A 15,424-nucleotide genomic window follows, 5' to 3' on the forward strand; every position below is an offset into this window, starting at 1 on the left:
CACAGAAAGAAAGTAATATCTGTTTTATGAGAATTTGGCTGGAGGTAGTGCCTGGATGCTGGTTTGGTTTAGAAAGCTGGGGAAGAAAAACAAAATAGTTGAGAAAATCAGGCTATCTAGGCATGTGGAGAAGAGAGATTCGGGAGCAGTGATTTACTTCTGCATTGACTGACCATATGTGAGAAGGCTTTCAAGGAAAGACAAATAGTGAAGTGTCTACCACTGTGTGTTTTGTGTTTAACTGGTTTCATTTTGGCAAACAGCAATGAGAACATGGCTAGGCAAAGAGAAAAAGAATTGACTGTGACTAAGAAATAAAATCAGACCAGAGATTGAAAAATGCTAAATCAGTAAGAATATGATTCTAAAAGACCAGCCCCCTACAAGGAAACTAATTCCTGGCCATAGTCTCCTGCAAGATGCTACCCTTTTCACAGAGTTTAATTTGCAAATCATCTTTCTTCCTCTGCTAATGTCATGCAGTGTAACCCCCAGCCCCATCAATAAAAGATGTGGCAATGAGTCACACGTTTGTTCCAGTCATCACATCTGCAATAAAAATTCGGTCCTCTGACAGTTTACAAGATATAAATCATATCGGCATGTAGTTAAGGTTGAGGCTACATAGGAGTAGTTTAGACCAAAAAAATGGCATTAGGTGGTGTAATAGTCTCAAAATCAAGTATTAGACACTGATAAAATTCTGATTTTGGTTTATAAATAAAAGACATCTGGGTGTGCTAAGCCTGAGAATGTTGTCTCTGCCCTGCTGCAACAGCAAGCCGCAAATGGAACCAGTATAAATGAAGGAGCCAATTAGGCTGTGTTCAGGGTCGCTCTGGTTGGACTTGAAATGAAACAGCTGGGCCTTCATTCGACAGGTTTTCAAGAAGCAGGTTATTGTCTAAATCTGAAGCAAAACAATCATGACTTTTAATAAATCTTTCCCATGTCCTGCTTGTTACCTTTGACGTGCAAAGATTAAACTCTCATTTGTAAACTGATAGGCAAACAGCTCTGAACACACTTTGCCCATGGACATCTTAAAGATGATTTATGCCATTTTTGCTTGTGTGTCATGCAGTAGAAAGAGACTGCTTTGCTATTTATTTTATTTATGCTGTTTTGTTTTTGAGAGGAGAATGACAAAAGACATTCTGAAGAATTTCTTATTCAAGCTCCCTGAAAGCCTCAAAGGGTTTTGAGAGGAATCAATACACAAAATGAGATGCTTATTTCACTTTCGTATATTAAAAAGCTTTGTATTTTTTCTGCCTGTAAAAACGCTGTTAGACTCGTCAAGCCTTTTAAAATGCTAGGTATTGAAAAATACAAGGGTGTGTTTCATTAGGAGATGAGTAGCTTACATACACATTGTGGATACCTGTTAATGTATCTTCTGGAAAAAAAAATGTGATGTATACATAGAAGAAATTGTCATTACTGTTAGGATTCTTGAATTAAGACTGTTTTTTCTTCTGCCCAAAGTTAGTATTCCTGTGAATAAATAGTGACAGAAATGTGTCATACAGATATCAGCACCTGTTGACACAGGAACAATTTTGCTTTCGTGTCTTGTGTCCTATATGCACACAGAAGAAGGGATGGCAGGAGTGTCCTTTCAATGCAGAGGTGCCATGGGTAGGTCCTAATCAATCTTAATCAGCTCCAGACTAACATACTTACATTTAGATACTGGTGGGAGGTTTTTCACATGTGAATCAAGGGCATGGTTCTGGTGCCCAAGGGGTGAGATGCCCCAGTTATTCTGATGGCCTTGAGTGGCTTCCCTGGAAGGCAGGGGGTCTCTGCCCCATCCTGTGCCTGCTGCATTTACCAGGTTCCCCAGGGAGACCTCAGTAGCAAGGATTTCTAAAAGGCATAGAGTTTGGGCAGCTGAATCAAGGCTCCAGGTCTCAACCTATTCAAATTGCTGCTTCAAATCCTTTGCATTTACATACAAAAGCCTAAATTTAAGTGGCTTCATCTTAAACTGAACTGTACCTGTAGTCTGGCTCCTGATGAGTTAACCTGGCCAAGCTCTTTGGGTAGCCAGTCATAGTGACTGCTGTATCTCACTACACTCAGTGTTACACTCACATGCTTGTAAACATCTGTCTTCATTTTGTTCAAGATCACATCTGGCTTTCTTCCTAATGCTTGGAATTGCAGCTCCCTTCTTCCCAAGTAATTCCCCTGAAAACAGTAAGAATTCTTGCAGGAGGACATAACCCTCCAGGTTTGGAAAGGTTTCTTACCTGCTTCCTGGGCAGTATCATCTGTGTGAGGAAATTTGGCTAGTTTGGAAGGAGCAGTAGTTGTTGCAGAAAGGTAAATATTTACCATGCATTTCCACATATTCATGTTCTACCCACCTTGAGGTGGAGTAGTGGGCTTAGCTGGGGGAATGAACTCAGCCATTTGCTTTCCCACAGTATGTAGTACAGGTAAATTTCTAATTCTTAACACTAGCATGATTCAGACCTATCTGTGTTTCTGTTGTGGGTATGAAATGTTAGCAAAAGAAGATATTAACTGCTTTGTGCTGTCACCAAATGGTAAGTACATCAGGCTCTGTAATCCATCCTCATTGCACTCACCTAATCAGTTTTCCAGTAAGAATATTTATACTGCAATTAACCAATAGTCTTATTTTGATGCCTTAATATTGTATTATTTCTTTACTGGGAATTCTTGTAAAAGAAATGGAGGTTTTGCTACTGACTTCAGTGGAGCCAGGTCTTTACTTCAGACAGAACTGAACATGCTAAAAAAGCTAGTAAATCACCTGTTGTGATTCATCATCATTTATCTTTTTACTTAGAACAAAGAAAGGAGGTTGCAGATTGTCTCAGTTAGTGTGTTAGTGGCTGAAGGAAGGATTTTGTGTTAGTTATCACCCTCAGGGCATCACAGCTTGGACTGGAAACAATGTCCTGGGAAAGAGTTAGGTGCTGAGCTCCTAAAATGGTCATCAGCCCTCAGTCTGAATGGTGAAAACCTCTGTGCAGAGGATGGCGATCCTGAATAACCCCACAATAAGGAGACTGGCAAGCAACCTGCTGAGCCAGCCTGTTCTCTGCCTCAGAAAAGTGCCTTTCTCCGCTGGGGACTTCTTGCACAAAACTCCTGAAAGTATGTGCCCGTGCTCATTTTTATTCTAAGTAGAGCAAGGGGTCATGGCTGTATACTACCACCAGAGGAAGCATCCTTCCTCCTCCCCAGCAGTAAGCTCATTGTTCAGGGCAGTCATCTGTGAAGTGATAGACAGAAGTTCAGTCCCCTCTCCTGTCTGATGGGAATTCAAAACCGCGTCTTCCATCTTTAAGGAAAGTCCCTGCATAGCCCATTGACTGTACCAGTCTCTGCCATAAAAACATTTTATACCTCCTGTGTAAAGACTGTACCTGTTTACATAATTGAATATGTGATTATATTTATTTTTCTATATCCTAGATGAATGCTTTGGTTACCATAGGTAGACTGTAGGGAATTTGTGTAGCTTCTGCACCAGACATAATGAAATAGGCATTTTTGGTGTATTTCTGGTAGCTTAAATCCATCAGAGGTGGAGAATAACCCAAAGAACATAGGAAATATTCTGCTGTGTTGGACAGGGGTCATGGGGCCCTGTCTTGGGGCCCAGGGCTTGGGCTGAGCGCTTGGTCTCCCAGAGTTCCCTCTCCTCAGGCTCCTGGCTATCTGAAGTGGCTGTGTTAGGGATGTTAAAGTGTAACTCTGCTTTCAGGGTCCATTTTTTGATCTGAGTTCTTTTGAATATGCCAGTGCTGTCTGCCACTACCACCCCCAGGAGCAGCACCTTGCAGAAGTCCTCTACCAACCATGTTGCATGGCTTTCTTGAATTCAGGCTGGAACTACGGGCTAGTTCAATGGAGCTCTGCCCAGCTGTGATAAGTCACTGTGCTTGTGTGGACACAGAGGCATTGGGGTCCTGGGGCCACTGATTTCAGCAGGTAAAACATGGACAGAGTCACTGTGATGTGATGACAGCTGTAAGGTGATGGCTGGGGTTAAAATTTTTCTTCTTGAAGTCTGGTTTCCAAATAAAGACTGGATCTCTCTTGGAGTTTCTCCCTGATTCCTTTCCTCTCTTGAAGAGCAATACCATGTTTCCAACTCTTCTTTCAGCAAAGAGACTCCAAACACAGCTGATGAATAAAGCAGTTGGTTTTTCTAGTGTGGACCTTCACTTGAGGGAGAGAGGAGAAGCAGCTGTAATCAATACATTGTGAATTAGGCCTTACTCCCCACTCAGCCCCATGCCTCTGTCTCACTGCTCTGTGTGCTTATGGGCAGCAGGAAACAGGAGGGAGAATATAACTTAAACATTTGATTAACTCGCTACTCCTTTCTTTCTGACTGTAATAGAATCAGCATGCAAATGCGATTCTGTGTTTTATTTTTTTGCATTGACAGCATTGCTACACAAAAAATATTATGATCTGCTGCTGCCAAATGCAACTGAATGAATTATTCTGAAGCACTCCTAAGCCTGTCTTTGTCACAGTCTCCTATTTCAGTCCCTGTCATGCACTGTGCCTATCATTCATTATAGTTGATGGGCTGAGGGCAGAAAGGTGTCTCTTGCCTTGTTCTCTGGAGAATTTTGTCTTGTCTGTCTCACCTTCAATCACTGCTAATAGCTCTGCTGGCACAAATTCAGAAAGCAACTGTGAGGAGACAATGAAAATATTTCACTGGGTGGTTTGTATTTTAATAGCTAGTTTTAAAAATGGATTTGCTGGAGCAGACCAAAATGAAGATTGTTTAGAGAGATTTCTCTTACAAGATTTTTAATTATTTCTTTTATTTTTATTAATCTTTAAGCCCTTTGCATTCTTGTTACTTTGCTCCTGTGAATTGCCAAGAAGGATTGAGTTGTACTTTGATTGACCAATGACCATTTATCTTTTGAATTCATTAGGACGATTTACTGTTCAGGAAGAACTGTGTTGGAGGAGAGAACAAAATAGCACTGCAGTTTCAGGATGGTATTTCTGTAGGATGCTTACCCAGATTTTCAACTGCTGCCTCTACCTTGTTTCTTTAAGCACATTGTGGCTGTGTTTGTGGCAGATCACTGCTCTGATGTCCTGCAAAGGTCATAGTAAAGGTGCAACAGAGCTTTAGGCAGGAGTACAGTGAATAACCCAAGTGAGGGTGGAATTGGTGGATTGTTCTTAAGGTTTTTAGATTAAGGGGCTTTCTGACCTTCTGTGCCACTAGAATATCTATCTGAAAAGATAAAGATAGAACTGAAGATCTAGTCCAATGATTTGAGAAATAAAATAGTGTGTAAATGTTCCTAACTATTTCAGAAAGTATTTTTTCAAACAATTGTAATTAATTGCATGAGGTAAGTGATACATTTGGGCATCCTTAGGCAAGTATATTCTTTTCTTATTTTTCTATTTTTATCCTTGTTAGGTTGAAGTCAACTGCACAAGTAAGCACCAAGTGATCAAGTAATAAATAGAGAGACCTGCTTACATCAGTAGTTTGAGTTACTATTTGGTTTTATGTTGAGCCTGTGGCTCAGTGCAGTTGTCTTCTCAATATCAAGAGGCACAAAGAAAATAAAATATGAATCTGTGCATATTTTCCAGAGTGGTATGTAAAAGTTAAATCCAATTTGAAGAAACTAAAATTACTAAAGATGATTTTTCACCTGACATCAATGACTTAAGTAACAATCTCTTTCATCATTTATTGTGCTTTTTTTACAACGTAATTGGTTTGAACCAAAATAAAGACTGTATGTTGGAGCCTTTTTAAATTCACTGATTGAAGTGCTGCCTTTTCGTGCTTCATTTTCCCCCCTGGATTACAAGATTAGGATTTGTTTGAGAAGCAAATATGGCATTTTTGTGTTAGACTTGATGAAATCATTGTCTGCAACTGCCAAGACAAAAATGACTTGAAGACAGATCATCTTGTTATAGGAAGCTTGCTTCAGCAGTCTGGAACTTACAACCAATTTAGTTATGTCAAGGCATTAAACCACCTTTTCAGTCAAGACAAGGTATGAAGTAGTAATTGAAATATGTTTTATCAGATTTTAATGATGAATATTTTTAATTAGTTGCAGAAAGAAGCAGTGAAGAAATTATGTTAAACATTGTAATTGAGGAGTTTAGAGAAGTGCTAACTGAAGATTTGTCCCTCAGGTCACTACTTTTCAAGGGATCTACGAATGCGGCAGTCCTTTTGCTGGAATGTCACTGGAAGCTGTGCTGCGGGAGCACACTCAGTGAGCTCTGGCTGCTCCTGGGCTTCTGGGTTCTTGAGCCACAGCAGCCCAAACATCCCTGACACAAAAAGGGAGCTCCTCAGCAACCTCTCTACAGTCCTGGTGCAGTGCTGTTCTGCTTGCTGGTGCAGATGGAGCAGAGCTCCTGCCATATGTGACAAGTGGTTTGACTGGCTACAAGTCAAGTGGGTTAGTGTGGTATATCCTATATGTGTCTATATTATATATGGTGTAAGTGTATACTGTGTTGGTGGAATTTTTTTTACTTCCTTTGGGGTACTCACAAATGAAAGCAAAAAGGAAGGGTGCAGAATGAAATTTGCCCATCATACATTAAACTCAGGAACCCCAGAATAAAGATTTGGTTACTAAAAAATACACAGATTAATAATCCTCCTTTTGGGGCCACAGCAGAAAAGTTAGCAAAAGTATTTGAAAATGTATCTTTATTTTGACTTCAACAGGTGCCAATCTCTGAATATGTGTTTAGTCAAAGTACTAAAGAAACCATGAAAGTGTGAGTTGGCTCTTCTAAAAATTGCATTTTTAGAAAGGCTACAGGCTGTACAATACAATTCTGTCCTTATGTTGTGTGAGTAAAACTCCATCTCTGTTACATCCAGCTGACACAGAAAACAAGGCCACTCTTTGATTGGTACAGGGAAACATGGATTCTGACTGTCTGAATAATGGAAGTGCTGCCTGAGTCTATGTTTACCTAGACTTAGCAGTCATTAAATTGTTTTATCTTGTCATGTGAACATATCTAAGAGAATTTCACTTATAGAGAGATAGGCAGAGGTTACAATCTCTGGGAAGCACCAGACCATCCCTTCTAGCATCTTCCATACCCCACACCCCATGTTTCTAATCTCACTAATGGTATCGTAACTGTTCCAGCACTTATGGAGCTCATAACTGGAAGACCACACAGAGACAAATTTATATTTCAGGTATGGGCAATGCTCCTTCTATTCTGGTTCCATTGGAAGGGACTTAAAATGAATTATTCTTGTCCTCTTCCATTAAGCATTCCTCTGCTTAGTAGCACAAATTTAATTAATATTGTGGGCCTCATGACTCTTTTTAATGGAATTAGATCTCATGACTCACTTGGGCATTATCTGAGGAACGTCTCCCTATACAAAATGACTCAATCACTAAGATTGCTATCTGGCAGCATGCCAAGATATTAGGGCCCAAAGAGCTAGCACTTAATCTGATTCAGGGACATCTTTAATATTTTCTGAACATACGCACAAGCTTATTCCAAATCTCTTTCCCTCCAAAAAAGAAGAATTTATTTTAGGCGAGGTGTCTTACAACATTATTGATCCTTTTAAAGTAATTGCATTCCATTTTGGAACATTTTGCAAAATTTCAGATGAAAAATTTTTGCATACAAATCAGGACAAAATTCAGGGTCATGAGGAGGTCAACGAGCACTGAAGGCTGCAACTGTCTGCAGTTGTTTAGCCATTTTTCCCTTTTTTTATTCTCTTGATCTCAAGATGGAGTAAAAGAATTGGGTCAGACTAAATATCTATGATTAAATCTCCACCATTATATCCAATTAGAAATGCTTAGGAAAATGTGATGGGAAGCAGCAAGCTTTCTTTTTCAATGGCAAGTTGAATATGAGTCAGCAGTGCCTGGCAGCCAGGAGGGCCAACCCTGTCCTGGGGGGCATCAGGCAAAGCATCCCCAGCCAGTCAAGGGAGGGCATTGTCCCTCTGCTCTGCACTGGTGCAGCCTCACCTGGAATATTGTGTGCAGTTTTGGGCACCACAATATAAGCAAGATATTATGCTATTAGCGATTATCCAAAGGAGGGCAAGGAAGATGGTGAAGGGCCTTGAGGGGAAGTCGTATGAGGAGCGGTTGAGGTCACTCGGTCTGTTCAGCCTGGGGAAGAGGAGACTGAGGGGAGACCTCACTGCAGTTACAACATCCTTGTGAGGGGAGGATGAGGGGCAGGCACTGATCTCTTCTCTGTGGTGACCAGTGACAGGACCTGAGGGAATGGCCTTAATTTGTGTCAGAAGAGGTTTAGGTTGGATGCTAGGAAATGGTTTGTCACCCAGAGGGTGGTCAGACACAGGAACAGGCTTCCCAGGGAAGCGCTCACAACACTAAGCCTGATAGAATCCAAAAAGCGTTTGGACAACATTCTCAGGCACATGGTGCGGTTCTTGGGGTTGTCCTGTGCAGGGCCAGGAGTTGAACTTCAGTGATCCTTGTAGGTCCCTTCCAACTCAGAATATGATACGATTCTATGATTCTATGACTCTTGTAGTATGATCTTTCACATTCTGAGCACAGGGATTTCTTGGTCTGAAGGCTGTTTATATTTAAAATCTCCCAGTGGATTAATCTTTCTTCAACTAGTTCAACCATTTTTGCTCCTACTTCAATTTTATTTGGCAGTCAAAATACATTTATGTACTGTGACAAATTCATAGAATCGTAGAATGAGCTGGGTTGGAAAGGACCTCTGAGATCATCAAGTCCAACCCTTGATCCACTACTGGTAACTACGTGGTTACTAGACCATGGCACTAAGTGCCACATCCAGTCTCATCTTAAAAACCTCCAGGGACAGAGAATCTAACACTTCCCTGGGCAGCCCATTTCAATGCCTGATTACCCTCTCTGTAAAGAATTTCTTCCTAGTATCTAACCTAAACCTCCCCTGGCAGAGCTTAAGACCATGCCCTCTTGTCTTACTGATGGCTGCCTGGGAGAAGAGACCAACCCCCACCTGGCTACAACCTCCTTTCAGATTGTTGTAGAGAGTGATGAGGTCTCCCCCTGAGCCTCCTCTTCTCAAGACTAAACAACCAATTTCATTGTAACCAACGTCTTCGTTTGAAACCTCATGTTTGAACATTTAATGAACATTTCATAGTTCTGTTGTTACAAGGAATAGGAAATAACTATTTTGTATTTATTTTTCCACTTTTCCATGATTTTCATGACTTTTTAATCCCATCTGACCCCCCTCCTCCCAGAGATACGTGTTCCAGTCTGAAGAATTGTAGCATATCTAGCCTATCTCCAAAGGATAAACAACCAATATGTTACCCAAGACTCTGAAGACTAGGCCTTATAGATGCTGCAGAAACCTTGATGTTGTCCAGACAGGAACCTGTCTTCCAGTGAGAGGAGAAGAAACATGCTATAACCATATTCCTAAAATCAGTCACTTATATCTGAGATGATACTTGCATACAAAAAGGCCTAATTTTCAGGCATGCTGATTTGTTACCAAAAGCCAATGGAGTAGAGAGGAAATGCAGGTTCTTCCTGTACCTCTGCAGAGGTGTCGGATATGACTTTATCCACTTGTAGATATCTGGGCTTAGAAATGCTGGCCAAGATTTTAGTGTGTTCTTATTAAAATTATTGCCACATTATTATTTCTCTACTCATTGCCAAGAAGCTGGTATTTTCTTCCTCTAAAAGGAAGTGGGAATAATTAATAATTAAATTAGCACAACGAATCATTATCAAAATAGTTTCTATCATCTGTAACATTCCTCATGGTGATAAACGGTGAGCAATGTCATTCTTTATATTTGTTCTAGCCTGACAGGGACAAACTCATCTTCATTTATGATAAGTTGATAAATGCCATATATTGTTAAAATCAGAATGGTGTACTTTCACTTGTCTAAAATGAAGTTGTGTGACATGACACAGAACTTTGTGGAGCCTCAGTGGACATACGAGAATATAGTTATACCTATTCTATGATCCTGCAAGATCCTTTTAATTGCTGCAAGAATTCTGCCATGTGCTGGTGCTGAAACTATATCACAGTCTAAAAAGATAATAAAAAATTGGCAAAACTTTCAAGAAGAGCTGTTTTCTGAGTGTTTAAGTAGCAACTGAATGTTTGCAACTTTAAGATGTCAGTTCAAGAAAACACTGTCTGCTGTCTATTACATCTACTCTGGAATGTGTTACAGATATACTGTACCAACAGACATTCCCCTGCAGCTTGTGAACAGACCCACCTGAAATACTGGACCAGACTCTGCCAACAGCCATAGATGTTAGGCCTGTGCTTATCCACTGATGAGGTAGGATTGTCACGACAAGTGGTTTTGTGCTTCAAGTAAATACTTATAGAGTTTAAAATAATAATAATTGTTAAATTCTGACTTAGAAACAGGGCCTGATCTGTTGTTCAAGTCAATGAGAGAAAAATCTGCCCTTTTGGAAATAGACAGGTACTTTGCCATTGACCTCAACTGAGCCAGAGTAGAATATGTGGCCTGTAGAAGTAGTTGCCTTTGCCTGTAGGTGAGGCTCATAATATTTAAAATGTTAAAAAAAAAATGGTGACAATATTATTTTTGATTTATAAAGCAAAAAAATAGAGGTACCAAGGTGAAAGACTGATAATTCCCACACTCTTGGCCATTCACTTTTCTGGCTCCCTGGTTGGAGAGTCACAGGCATGGTTGTTCAGAAGAGTGTGTGAAACAAAACACAAGTATAAAATATTTGGAAACTTCACCACTTGGCCCCAAAAATACAAGGAACTGGTTGTCTAACACAGTGTCATTTGTTTTACTTCTTCGTGATTGTACAAAATACTTCAGATAACTGTGGATAAGCAGCCTAATCAATGAAAACTTTTGATAGCTTTAAATGCAGCAGCCATTTGAACACACTGAAATAAGTGAGTGGTTAAATGATTGCTAATGCATTTACAATGCCTTTTCCCACAAGCTATGATTAGTTTTGTTTTAATCCCCAATTTTGACTTAAATGTTTTCTTTGCAGTGCTCATAATAACTGTGTTAGTATGGAGATTTTTTAGAGTAAGTGTTTAATTTTCTGAACCAATGGGGTTGTTATAAGAAAATCAGAATCTTGATTAACAAGGAATCAGTGATGCATGTGAGAAGGCATGTGAGAAGGTATCTTTCCATAGACCTTCGACAATTTTTTCTGTGCTATCTCTTACCAAAGGTGTGGAAGGTGGGAAAGGTCAAAATACTACTGTTGGACTGCTGGGCCTCCAAGTTATGACTCTTCTCTTGGGCCAGTCTTGGTGTAACAAAACTTCCTATGAACTATGCTGATGAATAGTGCTGAGTGCTCCATTTGTCCTCCTCTGCTGCTGGTAAAGGAACACAAAAGAAATATTATGTGCTTTCAGGTAAGTGGAGGAGATAGATTAGGAAAAAAAAGGAGAAAAGGAAATGTATCTTTCAATTACCAGGACTTTTTAAAGAAAGGGAATGGAAAATAAACTTCCCTCACCGTAATGCCCTCTCACATTTCTTCTCAAATTTTTGACTTCTGAATCATTTATGAATTTTTTTTTCCTTCTCTTTTCTTTCCTTTTTTTTCTTTCTTTTTTTTCTGTGCAGCGCATGGTCTTCACTGGAGAAATTAGTCTCATCTATCTTCAAAAGCTGAACTTATCTGAACACTGTCCATTCAATCCAACAGATACACTGCGTTATTAAATTACTTAAAGACACTGACAAAGCCCATAACTATGAATCTTAATCTTAAGGAGCTCAGTTCTAATTTGTACAATGGCTTCCACTAGATTAGCACAGAGAAACGACAAAGTGAAATGCTGCCTCTGTGTGCAAGCTAGACAGTGCACAGCAAAGCCCCAAATCAATAAAAGTTGCAGAAAGTCTGCTGTACTCCTTTAGGCATTTACTCATGGAGTGAAGGCATTTTTATCATCAAGTTAACTGGTTCCAGAGTAGGCTTTATTTTATATGGGATTTTCCCTTTAAAGGAAGAGTAATTGTATTGTGGAAACAATAGTTTTCTTTTTCTTCTTCTTAGCAGAAAAAAGTCATCACACATTTGTAAATATAATAATAAATTCTTGTGATATGTTTTGAACCTTCCTAAGAGAAGATCCATGAGTGGAGAAAGAGAATACATGGTTTTCAGCTAGCGGTTAGCCAGAAAACACCTCTACCTGTATAAGAATTTCAAGACCTCTTTGTCATTAGGGCATTCAAACATGGTATTCTGTAGTGACTGAAAGCTTGAAATGTCATTGTAGTTTTTTAGTTTTTTTTCCCCTTATATCCAGCTGGATCCTTCCCTGTTTCTGTTTGTGACTACTGTCTGTTCTTCCACGTTCTCTCATTAAAAGACCTGGCTCTCTCTCTATCTTTCCTTAACTGTTGGAAGATTGCTATTAGGTTTCCCCCAGGACTTTCTATCTCCAGACAAGAAAGTCACAGGGGTGAAATCCATTTGCATTTGAGACGTAATGCACATTTGTTTGTCTGTTTGTTTTACTGGCATCCTTACAAAAAGATATCAGTGAAAGCGAAGTGTCATTTTTCTGAAATAAAGTGCCAAACTGGAAAGTCAAAGAAGCATTACTCAAAAAAAAAAAAAATCAATCCATTTCTTTATATAAACATATTCCAGGGAACAACATGATAAGCAATGCTAAACTGAGGCTTAAACATGCAGATACCTAGTCTTAAGTAAAAATTATGGCTTTTTAAAGTAACAGTAATCTTATTCTTTTCACATCTGCATGCAGAATACTACCTAAAACATAAGTCAAACATGACTAAATTCAAGTTAATTTGAAGAGGGAATTTGCCTTTTCTCTTACAGGTTTCACAATGAAGGCACTTGCTTTCATAGTGACTATACCTGATAGGTCAGTTAACGTGTGCAGGACACCTTCCGAGTCATCAACTGGTGTTCCTTTGTACTCGTTTTAGATGTATAGCTTTTTCTTTATCTCTTCACTACCCGAGGAAGACACAAAATCTTCAGAGAAGGCTCCCTATTAAACTGTCTTTATCTCAATTAATGAGTTTTCTCTTTTTTGCTCTTCTGATTCTCTCATCCAACCCACAGCAGAGGTGGGGGCTGAGCTCCTGACTGGGGTTAGACCACAACAGCAAGTAAAGCCACCATTTCTTTATGCCTCTCTCTTGTTATGTAAAGCATAAGGAGCTGAAGATGACTCACTTAGACCTATATAGTTAAGGTCTAAATGAGATTAATCATGTATTTTAGATTTCAGAAGATCAAATCAGGCAGATATTTACCTTATGCAGTTCTAGTTCAGATCTACAGGCTTAATTATTACAGCTCCTATGCAGGAAAGAAGATCTGTCCTTCCGAAGAAAGTACAATATGAGATGCTTAGAAAAATAACCAGCATGTGCATGTAACTTCTGTGCTCCTGTCTTTCACCTGGCTCCACATTAAATGTCCAGTCTAGAAGAGTGTTTCCACAACATGGAAGGCCTTCTGTAGAACTAGGTATTCTCATGTACTTGATACTCTTGTAGTGCAGAAGCTGTTATGGAACTTGGTTTTTGGAAAATTACATTAGAGGATAATCTTAATTTATTTGATTACATTTGCCATTGTGGGGCAAGCATGAGCAATTTAGAGGATTAAACTGGAGCTGCACAGAAATGTGAGAAGTCTATTTAGGGCTCTCAAAATTTGATTCTTTTGATAAGAGAGTGTCTTGTGCCAAATGAACATTGGAGTGGCCTTCTGATTACTTTCAAATATACACAGTAATTTCATTATGGTGACCTTGAATGCAGAGTTGTATCAGTTCCTTACAGGCTGACTCATCTCTGCTTCACTCTGTTACTCCGTAAAGGATCAAATCTCACGCTTCTTACTTGTTCATCCCCTACACAGAATTCCCATGGACATCTAAGCCACATATGGCTTTGAGTCCCAACTGATTTTGGGCAATACCTTCATGGAGTATTCAAGTAAGTGACTGACATGGCCAAAATAAAAGATGCAATGGCCCTAAGTTCATGATTTTGGATTGACCTCTGGATACAGTAGCCTGGAGGGCAACGCTATTTTGGAAGATTCCTCTTCCATTGCCCAGAGTGAGAAGAGAGTACAGCTGCTGTTTCAGGCACTCTACAGTCCGCCTGTTTGGCTGCAAACTATATGACATTGTTGGTGCACTGAGCACCATGACTGTAGCACATTTTGGAGCACCAGAGAAGGCATTTAAGCATTTCTCTTATGTCTCTGAGCCATGACTTAATTGTGAGTCACGTCCTGAAGTTTTGTATTATCAGAAAAATTCCATTGTGTGTGCCATTTATAAATGAATCTGCAGTCTGCTGTGAGCACATAAATTATGCAGTAATATGCTATGCAGTTTGAGCAACAGTAACTTTTCCCTTCCCTTCCCTTTTTTTTCTTAATTAAATTGGAAACGTACTTTATTACATGTTTAGAAAATAAATAGAAACAGAAGGGGGAGAGTGGCTACAGAGTTGTAATCCATTACCTCTATGTAAATAAATTTGAAGCAACTATATAGAACATCTTAGACAATGAGGATGGCCGAGGACCACTTATCATCTATAGGCTATGAGGGAAGGATCACAGTTTAAAAAGGATTTGTCTCTGAGGAGATTTGATAAGCCAATCACACTAGAGCTGGGGTCATCACCCTCTTTTCCACCTAAACGTGAGTTTAACGGATACTTAACACTTCCTGCACCTTGTTACTAGTATGAGAGGATGTCACACAGAGATGTCCAGAGCTCTCATAATGTCCTAGAGCAATCAGTGACTTATTCAGGGGTTTCCACATTTCAGTAAGAGTGGAGGGATAGTCAGTGCTTAAACACTCAAATCAATGCCATGGTGTCTTTTTCTACCCTGCAGTCTATACCTGCTCATATGATGATCTACCTGAGTTCCTTAGGAAGGGCCCGTAAAGGAAGCCAGAGGATTGACATTTGCTTGTAAAGAGCTGCCATGGTGGGGTGTTACTACGAGGCAGCACATCTGGGCTGTGGAAGTCGTGTACATCACAGTAGTTGCTTTACTTGATTCTTTGGGTGTGGATGATACAAATTACACTGGGGAGTGGCTATCACTTTGCATTAGGAAAAAGTAAACAATTTACTTGATTTTTCTAATCATCCTAGGCAACTATTTTTTTTAAGACTGTGATCTTTTTAATATGCCACCCTCTGGTCATTTTTCTACTTTCAGAGAGCAAATTTCAAAGAAAGAATCTGATCCATCTTGTCCTGAGTCTGCCAGAATGCTTTAGGTGGCTACACTATCTGATGTTTACAGGGCGAGATCGAACCATTGATTTTTTTACATGAAACTTCCCACTGCCCTGAACAAAT

The 15,424-nt window shown here is 39.6% G+C and overlaps 1 long non-coding RNA gene across 1 annotated transcript; it reads right to left on the minus strand.

The window, feature by feature from the left end:
* Positions 1-5,048: 5,048 nt before the first annotated feature.
* Positions 5,049-15,036, minus strand: LOC116782777. Its single transcript, XR_004355350.1, has 3 exons — positions 14,956-15,036; positions 11,251-11,403; positions 5,049-5,115 (listed from the first exon to the last, which is right to left on the minus strand). It is a non-coding gene; the product is annotated as an uncharacterized LOC116782777 (long non-coding RNA).
* Positions 15,037-15,424: the final 388 nt, after the last annotated feature.

The sequence above is a fragment of the Chiroxiphia lanceolata genome, chromosome 2 (genome assembly GCF_009829145.1).
Source record: "Chiroxiphia lanceolata isolate bChiLan1 chromosome 2, bChiLan1.pri, whole genome shotgun sequence".
NCBI classification, from domain to species: Eukaryota; Metazoa; Chordata; class Aves; order Passeriformes; family Pipridae; genus Chiroxiphia; species Chiroxiphia lanceolata.